The 10640-nt window shown below is 45.8% G+C and overlaps 1 non-coding gene across 1 annotated transcript; it reads right to left on the reverse strand.

The window, feature by feature from the left end:
* Positions 1-10159: 10159 nt before the first annotated feature.
* Trnat-ugu (transfer RNA threonine (anticodon UGU)) lies at positions 10160-10233 on the reverse strand. The gene has a single exon. It is a non-coding gene; the product is annotated as a tRNA-Thr (tRNA).
* Positions 10234-10640: the final 407 nt, after the last annotated feature.

Here is a 10640-nt window from a genome sequence, read left to right on the forward strand (position 1 = left end):
GCATCTCTACGATCGTCTCCATGGGAGAATAGCAGCTTGCATTGCTGCGAAAGGTGGATATACACTGTACTAGTGCCGACATTGTGCATGCTCTGTTGCCTGTGTCTATGTGCCTGTGGTTCTGTCAGTGTGATCATGTGATGTATCTGACCCCAGGAATGTGTCAATAAAGTTTCCCCTTCCTGGGACAATGAATTCACGGTGTTCTTATTTCAATTTCCAGGAGTGTACACTGCGAAGAAAGACAACACCCTCAAGAATAAGGTCATTTTACTGACAAGTTAGGCAACAGGTACTTCATCATTGTAGGAGCATATGACGACAAATTCAGACCAAATTAGACACGCGTGTCACAGTAAAAGATGCCCGAACAGTCGCATCATTAGACAGCCTACCGCCAATGAAGGCGCCGGATAGCACCCTGTGACAGACTGTCTAAAGCATCTCGTCCCTTTTGTTGCAATTCGACAATAGTTCTTGCAGGCCGTGGAGTAAGATCCCGCTCCATCATGTGTGATACAGGTCCAAGTGGCAAGGGAACTGGTGATCTTGCTGGCGATAGTAGAAGTTGCACCGTACGAAGAGCATGTTGCGTTGCAACAACCATATGAGAACGCGAATTTCCATGCTTAGAACGCACATCGCCTTTCTGTCGAAAGAAATGGCAGTAGCCTAGGTATAAAACCAGTGCAGTTTAACGGGGCGCTGGTTACTTGACCCTGCAGAAAGGCCAAATGTAACCGCGGGTTGTAACTTATCTCCCCACGCTATGAATCCCGGGATGGGGCCTGTGTGTTGCAGGCGTATACACGCTGGAATAGGCAGCATACCACCTCTACGGCATATATGTGCGTATCCATCACCTGCATACAGACGAAATCTGCTCTCACCACTGAAGACAACAGAGCGTCATTCCACTCTCCATTCAACTCTTTCACCACACCAGAGTAGCCATGGTTGACGGTGTAGTGGTGTCTGTGGTAGTCTTGAAGGATTCATACCTGTTCTTAGGCCTATTACAAGCAAGACGGTTCCGAATGGCCCCTGATAACACTGCAGGTGCAGCATGTGCCAGGGTTTCGTCCCTGGATGATGTGCGGTCACTGCCCGAACAATGCATCGATCTTGACGTACGTCTGTACTACGAGGACGTCGAGAACCTGGTCTACAGGTATGGGAATTTTTCACAGACTATTCTCGGAAGCAGCGAGACACCACCGATACATTGTGCTCAGCAAATGTAGCAGTCTGTCTGTACATCCACCCAGCTTCTCCAGAGCCCACAATGCGCAACCAATCAAATGACTAAAGCTGTTCAACAGTAATATCTACTGATCGTCGGGGTACGGTTGTGCCCTAGAAAGAATACCCCCGGCACAATTCAACTCTGAACTCTGCACAGTTACTGCCTGCAGAGTCAAAACAGAGGGTCCACTAACAGGTCTCCTGAGCGCCATCTGATCGCCTATAACGGTAATAAATAAATCACTAACACCAAAACCCCTGAGGATGCCCATATTATACCCTGGTGCCACTGAACACAGTCTTTGAGGGTGTTGTATTTTTTTTTTTCCTTTGATGTGTTTGGCAACATATACGTATACAGCCAGCCGGTGAAACTACAACAAACAATAAACAATTAGCATTTCATCACAACTGCACGAAGTAGGTAGGAGTAAAGCTGTGCATGCATTCTACAGAAAAGAGCATTACGCAGATGTATTCCTTATTCATAAATCACATTTGAAAGTTGTTTGTTGGTGAGAAGCTAGCTTTATGCTTCGTGTAACAAGAAGAAACGTCTAGCAACAAGTGCCAGAATGCGACGGCACGCGAACGTGGCGTATCGAGGTCGTTCTGTCGTTCCACGTTATTTCTGATCACGTGGACAGTGATGTCGTCACTCTTGTCATTCGATTATGGAAGTGAATAGTTAAGAACGATCCTAATGCTATGCAGTATCTCAACGGTACCACGCGACTAGAGCGCGAGAGGACGGACATGCTGTTTGCTGGGTCATGCAGCATTGTACAGTCTCGTCACGAATCTTGAATTAGGAAATGGATACTTTTATGGCAAGATGTGTATTCACACTTACATTGTAATTAAATTAGGAGCAACAAGAACTGTCAGCACTTTGTAACTTTACGCGGCAACAAAGAAAGGCTTGCCGACGTTGACACGCCCAAACACAACACTGGAGACGGCAGCGGCTGAAGTTGTCATTGCAGATAATTCTCCGTTTTGTGTAAAGTATCACGATGAACGTATTCATATGTGGAGGCTTCTAGGATAATGAAAGATGCCAGATAATGTTTTTCACTGTGATATGAGCCCAGTTCATAGCGTGATTGTATAGGAAAGTTTCGTCGTTGAGTGATTGCAGGAAGATAGAAGATAACTTAGACAATTTTTCTTGTTGGTGTGGTGTATAGCAGCTTCCTTTGACTGTAGGAAAATGTAAGTTAATGCAGATGAGTAGGAAAACAATCCCGTAATATTCGAATACAGATTGAGTAATATGCTGCTTGGCATAGTCGCGTCGATTACTTGTCTAGGCGTAGCGTGTCAAAGCTATATGACACCGAATGAGCATATAAGAACGCTTGAAGGGAAAACGAAGGGTCGACTTCGGTTTAATGGGAGAATTTAAGGAATTTGTGATTCATCTGTAAGGGAGAAAGTGTGTTGGCAAATGTTACAGTGTTTGGAATACCCACTAGGTTAGATTAAAGGATGGTATCGAAGAAATTAAGACATGGGTTGCTAGATATGTTACCGGTAGGTTCAATGAATACCCAAGTATTACGGAGATGTTTCGTGATAAATGTAATCCCTGCAGAGAAGACGACGTTCTTTTCATGAAACACTACTGAAAAAATTTAGAGAACCGGTATCTGAATATGACTGCCGTCAACGCACCTTTCGCTTAGGGCTCACGAACTTGTAAAAAATTTGGACTCTTATGGAAGCATGTGTAGAGTGGTTTTTTTCCTCATTGTATTTGCGGGTGGAACAGGAACGGAAATGACCAGCAGTGGTACAAGGTACCCTTTGCCATACAGTGGCTGGCGGAGTATGTATGTGGATGTACATGAAGATGCAAATTTTTATGAAACATGATCACCTCTGGTTCGCGTAAGGGCTAATTTAGATCCAGCAATGTTTTCGACTCTTACCTGGCCAGCACGTTCTCCAAATTTCCACTATTTTGTCCTGGGTTGCCGTGCGACTAGCATGCTACCACTCAACAGCCACAATGACTAATCAAATATGGCTTAGAGGTAGCCCGCCCGGTTAGCCGTGCAGTCTAACGCACGGCTTTACGGAGTGGGAAGGAGCGCCTAGTCCACGGCGGACTTGTGTCGAGGTCCGGTGAGCCGGCCAGTCTGTAGATGGTTTTTAGGCGGTTTTCCCTCTGCCTCGGCGAATGTGGGCTGGTTCCGCCGGTTCCCCTTATTCCGCCTCAGTCGGCGATTGCTGCGCAAACAAGTTCTCCACGTATCCGTACACTACCACTACTCTACCACCCAAACATAGGGGTTACACTCGTCTGGTGAGAGACGTTCGCTGGAAGGTCCATCAGGGGCAGAACCGTACAATAACCCTGAAAGAGTGGTTCGGTGTGGGGCGGCGGAGGGGTGAAGTGGACTGCGATACTCGTCGTGGGGTTGTGGACCACTGCGGCTGCGGCGGGGACGGGGCCTCTCCGTCGTTTCTAGGTCCCCGTTTAACATACAATACAATGGCTTAGAGATGAAGCAGCATGCAATGACTTACCCGTATATGTATACATGTATTAAAGAGTTACACTCACAGACTGCCCACAAAACACTTACTCCAAAACACCACAGTACACTCATGGATCTGGGGCAAAAGTAATTTTTTACTTTCTTGCCTTTACTGACATCTTTAGCCGCTGTATTTTGGATGGTATTAAAACTGCCACGCAACGGATACAACAGAGACTGGAATTTGAAATATTCAGGAGCTATCTTCCGCAAGCAAAGAAAAATAAAATAAAATAAAATAAAAGTACCGAGTTGCGGCTCCACAACGCTCCTTTGAACTCTCCAGCAATCGGAAACACACACACACACGTATATATACGCGTACCACCTACACCGTGCGACTTAATGATTGAAGCTTTCTTTTTACATTTTTTTGTCAAGTTTTGTCGCTTCAAGTATTGTTGCTAGAGGTCATTCTGCAACTGTCCTTATTGTACTGTGCTGGGTCTCTTTCTATACTGTGCGACTGAGTGTTCGGGTGTTTTGTTTTGAGCTTCCCGTCGAGTTTCCATTTGGTAACGTATTCACGAAATATCAACGAGTGTTTTTCTGTTGAACTATGCAAAACAGAATCGAATGTGGAATATCAGCTTGAATTCATACGAAAATTCCCTGGTCTGCATGTTCCCAACGATTCGACAATATGCAGATTAGTGAAGAAATTTCAAGAGACTGGATCAGTATAACACAAACCAAGGCCTAGAGAACCTAGTGTTTTAACCGAAAGTAAATTAGATGAGGCAGAGGAGGCCCTGGAAAGAGGTCCGAGAAAATCCCTGCATGATGTGAAAACAGGAGTGTGGTGTGCAATAAGTACAAGACGAATTATTGGACCAATCTTTTTCCACGAAATATAAGTTCTGACAAGTATTCGAACAATACACTGCATCCTTTTTCTCTATAACCAACACCTAACAAAAAGATATACGGTTATTTCAGGCAGGACATACGGGACCACAGATCGCCAATGCTTCTATGACAGCAGTACAAAGTGTTTTTGATGATAGGATAGTTGACTGACATACTCGTTCTCCAGATATAAATGGCGAATGTTCAAAGACAAGGTGTATTTAACCAATGCCCATATGCTCGAAGAGTTGGAAGAGAGGGTTTGGCTAATCACTTCTCAGCTTTCGGCAGCTGAATTTCGTTGAGTGATTGCTAATGTGTTCATGAGATGCCAACTGAGGAGCTACTCGACCGAATAGTAGCGGCTTCGGTCAAGAATACCATCATAACAACCGGGAGAGCGGTGTGCTGACCCCACGCCCTTCCTATCCGCATCCTCCTCGAGGATGACGCGACGGTCGGATGGACCCGGTAGGCCACTCTTCACCTGAAGACGGAGTGCTACTGTAAGTTAATCAGATGGCCACTTTGTTTATGCTTAACTCAGGGGAAGCGCGCCCGCAGCCGACTGCTGGCAGATTAGTGTCCGAGAGTAGGGCGAGGCTGTGGCCGGCGGATGCGATGGTGGCCGCCGTTGGCCGTGAAGGTCCAATGGATGTATACTGGTCGCAGTGTCATCTGCCTTGCAGGATCGTGCGGATGCGGTATGGAGGAGCATGTGGACAGCACACCGTTCTCCCGGCCGTTTGCAGACTTCCCAGTCAGTGAAGCCGCTGCTGCTCTGTTAAGTTGCAGCGCATTTGGGATAACGATGCTGAGTGACCCCCGGACGAGTCCTCCCACTAAAGAAAAATTCCTGGCAATACCAGGATTCGAACCCGTGTCCTCCGGATGACAGCCGTCAACACTGAGGTTGCAGTGTTAACATTTTTTGTTTTTTCAAAATGATGCGTTTCACTCATATTTAGGCATATGTGGATTAGCGTACGGAAGAAATACAAAATTTCATAACAGTGGCGTGACCCCATTTAATGACATGGTATTACCAAGAAAACATAAAATATTTTACTAATATTTGGTAGCGATGGGTACATGAGATACGTTTCGGGTAAGGTTTTGTGTTTTACAGGAGCGTAACAGCTAGGCATTAAAAAAAAATGCGCCGCATCTGCGTCAAAATAACATTTAAGGATGAAACCGATGAGGTATTATACATAAGGTACACATTTTTAGAATCAAGAAAAATAACAGAATTTTACTAAATAACAGAATTTTCATTCGTTGATCCCTGATGACGTCTAGGTCTCCTTAATGCCAGATTGCAATTCTGGAATTCTTTACAATTTAAGAGACTCGAACATTCTCCGAAAGTTAGAGGTCAAATTTTGAAACTGATGTATTAACAAATACAGGGTGTTACAAAAAGGTCGGCCAAACTTTCAGGAAACATTTATCACACACAAATAAAGAAAAGATGTTATGTGGACATGTGTCCGGAAACGCTTAATTTCCATGTCAGAGCTCATTTTAGTTTCGTCAGTATGAACTGCACTACCTCGATTCACCGCCAGTTGGTCCAATTGAAGGAAGGTAATGTTGACTTCGGTGCTTGTGTTGACATGCGACTCATTGCTCTACAGTACTAGCATCAAGCACATCAGTACGTAGCATCAACAGGTTAGTGTTCATCACGAACGTGGTCTTTCAGTCAGTGCAATGTTTACAAATGCGGAGTTGGCAGATGCCCATTTGATGTATGGATTAGCACGGGGCAATAGCCGTGGCGCGGTACGTTTGTTTCGAGACAGATTTCCAGAACGATGGTGTCCCTACAGGAAGACGTTCGAAGCAATTGATCGGCGTCTTAGGGAGCACGGAACATTCCAGCCTACAACTCGCGACTGGGGAAGACCTAGAACGGCGACGACACCTGCAGTGGACGAGGCAATTCTTCATGCAGTTGACGATAACCCTAATGTCAGCGTCAGAGAAGTTGCTGCTGTACAAGGTAACGTTGACCACGTCACTGTATGGAGAGTGCTACGGGCGAACGAGCTGTTTCCGTACCATGTACAGCGTGTGCAGGCACTATCAGCAGCTGATTGGCCTCCACGGGTACACTTCTGCGAATGATTCATCCAACAATGTGTCAATCCTCATTTCAGTGCAAATGTTCTCTTTACGGATGATGCTTCATTCCAACGTGATCAAATTGTAAATTTTCACAATCAACATGTGTGGGCTGACGAGAATCCGCACGCAATTGTGCAATCACGTCATCAACACAGATTTTCTGTGAACGTTTGGGCAGGCATTGTTTGTGATATCTTGATTGGGCCCCATGTTCTTCCACCTACGTTCAATGGAGCACGTTATCATGATTTCATACGGGATACTCTACCTGTGCTGCTAGAACATGTGCCTTTACAAGTACGACACAACATGTGGTTCATGCACGATGGAGCTCCTGCATATTTCAGTCGAAGCGTTCGTGCGCTTCTCAACAACAGATTCGGTGACCGATGGATTGGTAGAGGCGGACCGATTCCATTGGCCTCTACACTCTCCTGACCTCAACCCTCTTGACTTTCATTTATGGGGGCATTTGAAATCTCTTGTCTACGCAACCCCAGTACCAACGTAAAGACTCTTCGTGCTCGTATTGTGGACGGCTGCGATACAATACGCCATTCTCCAGAGCTGTATCAGGGCATCAGTGATTCCATGCGACGGAGGGTGGATGCATGTATCCTCGCTAACGGAGGACATTTTGAAAATTTCCTGTACCAAAGTGTTTCAAGTCACGCTGGTACGTTCTGTTGCTGTGTGTTTCCATTCCATGATTAATGTGATTTGAAGATAAGTAATAAAATGAGCTCTAACATGGAAAGTAAGCGTTTCCGGACACATGTCCACATAACATATTTTCTTTCTGTGTGTGTGAGGAATGTATCATGAAAGTTTGGCCGTACCTTTTTGTAACACCCTGTATAGCATCGTTTCTGCAAATTTTTTTTTTTTTTTTTTTGTTTTGCTGTCGGAGGAGGTGGGAGAGCGTGGAGAGGGATATGATGATCCGCATGACCCAGTTGCTCGCCCCCCTCCCCCCCCCCTCCACGGTCCCCACCCTACCTAGATCCACTCCTGCGTGTAAGGTACAGTTATTGTTTTAGCCCCGTACCGCCGAAGCTACCCGGGAGACCAGTTCGTTTGCCTATATTTAAGGGCAGCAGGCAGCGCCTCTGCGTTACATTTCCGGCCTACGGGCTTCGCCGCGGCTTCGTGGGCCGCCCGCCGTTACCATTGTCCTGGGATCGCCGCGGACGGCCGGCGGCCTCTCTTTTGTTCTCCGTGCTCCGAACACCGCGGGCCTATATCGGACCCACGGCAGCGTTTGTCCTCGGCTTCAGTGCCTCCCGTGGTGGTTTCTACAGAGCCTGCCCGCGGACCCTCGTATTATTTCGTAACAATGGGGGAACTCCTTTCGGTTAAAGCGTATCACTATTGAAATTCACTCATCGACTGGTACGTGCTGGTGTTATTGCACGCAGTCCTTAATCCGATCGTCTCACAGCGGAGTGTTCAGAAGCAGATATACAACAGTGTGACGTAGCTATTCTTCTACTTCACATGTAGCAGAAGACAAACTCTGAATAACTTGAACAGCTTGTGTCAGTAACTCACAATCTTTTGAATCAGTGCCGGCCGGAGTGGCCGAGCGGTTCTAGGCGCTACAGTCTGGAACCGCGCGACCGCTACGGTCGCAGGTTCGAATCCTGCCTCGGGCATAGATGTGTGTGATGTCCTTAGGTTAGTAAGGTTTAAGTAGTTCTAGGGGACTGAAGACCTTAGCAGTTAAGTCCCATAGTGCTCAGAGCCATTTGAACCATTTTTTTATCAGTATTAATGATGGCGTGACAGCAACGAATCTATAGAACAAGGGTAACCTTTTTTTACCTACCGGCAAGTTTTGCTTCTGTGTTGGCAGTAAAATTTTCCAAACACTCATCGGTTCCACACTAATGGTGATTTATAAACTAAGGAAGTAACTTTAGCTTACAAAATTTATTAAACCGAGCTACAACACGTTAAAGCATATAATAATAACTGCTTACCAAGTACTTTTTATGAAAATCTAATTAAAATGTTTTCAATATGCATATCGCCTGCCACTCACCACCAAACGTATACAAGAGAGGGGCATGGGCAGCACGAACGGTCACGGGTTTGCTTCACCTGTGGAAGAGATGCTGAAGAAACTGAACTGGTAGACTCTTGAAGATAAATGTAAACTATCCACAGAAAGAGTACCAAGGTTCAGAAAACAGCTTTAAATGGTGACTCTATAAATACACTGCAACTACTTGTCTCTCACTTAATGATCATGAGGACAAGATTAGAATAATTACACCACCCACAGATGCATTCCATCATTCTTCCCGTGCTCCATACGTGAGTGTGGTCTAACGCACTGATAACTGGTACAACGGAACGTACCTCTGTCACGTATTTCACGGTGGTTTGCAAAGTGTAGAGACCGAGTGAGGTGGCGCAGTGGTTAGCACACTGGACTCGCATTCGGGAGGACGACGGTTCAAACCCGTGACAGGCCATCCGGATTTATGTTTACCGTGATTTCCTTAAATCGCTTCAGGCAAGTTCCGGTATGTTTCCTTTGAAAGGGCAGGGCGGATTTCCCTCCCCATCCTTCGCTAGTCCGATGGGACCGATGACCTTGCTGTTTGCTCTCCGCCTCCAAATTAACTAACTAACCAACCACCCTACCAACCAAAATGTCGATGAAGATGTACTGGGGGCGGTAGGGACGAGATTGACTACCACTGGTATACAAGCATTGTCCTGCAAGTCAAACATGAGTATAGAAAGCCTGAAAGTCCTCAAACGTTTATGTAAAGTGTCAGTTTCTTAAACTGTAATTTTTGGTATAACTCGTTCAGTGAATCTGAAAAAGTATCATGCGCTGAGACCTAAATTTGGCAAGAATCATACAATACTCATTGTATCTTAAACGAATGATAGTTATCAACTGAGTATAGTTTTTCTGGTAGGCTATTGTCACACTTGAAAGATAAACACGTTTCATCAGTATATGGAAAAGTGCGCCTTTTATTAATACAACGAAAGATGTCATATTTCTTCTTATTTTATGTTAAGAAATAACTTCTTGATGAGATACCATCAACTGCATCGAATGGTATTTCTATTCATGAATCATAAATGGTAGAGTTGGCCCGCCCGGTTAGCAGTGCGGTCTAAGGCACTGCTTTTTGGGCGGGAAGGCGCACCGGTACCCGATACGAATCCGCCAGGTGGATTAGTGTCGAGGTCCGTTGTGCTGGCCAGTCTGTGGATGTTTTTTAAGGCGGTGTTCCATCTGCCTCGGCGAATGCAGGCTGGTTCCCGTTATTCCTCCTCAGTTACACTATTTAGAATTATATATTAATACCTTCAGTGCTGACGGGCGTTGATATATATCGACGGGGACAGGTGAAAATGTGTCCCCCGACCGGGACTCGAACCCGGGATCCCCTGCTTACATAGCAGACGCTCTATCCATCTGAGCCACCGAGGGCACAGAAGATAGTGCGACTGCAGGGACTATTTCGCGCACACCTCCCACGAGACTCACATTCTCACCTTATATGTCCTCATATTACATTGGTAGTTTCCCTACCCAACACACTCATTACTCATGGAAGACATTCTTACCAAGTCCCGTGCGCTATAGTCCCTGCAGTCACACTATCATCTGTGCCCTCGGTGGCTCAGATGGATAGACCGTCTGCCATGTAAACACGAGATCCCGGGTTGGAGTTCCGGTCGGGGCACACATTTTCACCTGTCCTCGTTGATATATATCAACGCCCGTCAGCAGCTGAAGGTATTAATATATAGTTCTAGTTTCGTTCTAGACGGCTGCAGGTCATCAATGGTGTCTGTTCTTTCGGACATGTCCGACTGAGCAGACACCATATCCAT

The sequence above is a fragment of the Schistocerca serialis genome, chromosome 2, assembly GCF_023864345.2.
Source record: "Schistocerca serialis cubense isolate TAMUIC-IGC-003099 chromosome 2, iqSchSeri2.2, whole genome shotgun sequence".
Lineage (NCBI taxonomy): Eukaryota > Metazoa > Arthropoda > Insecta > Orthoptera > Acrididae > Schistocerca > Schistocerca serialis.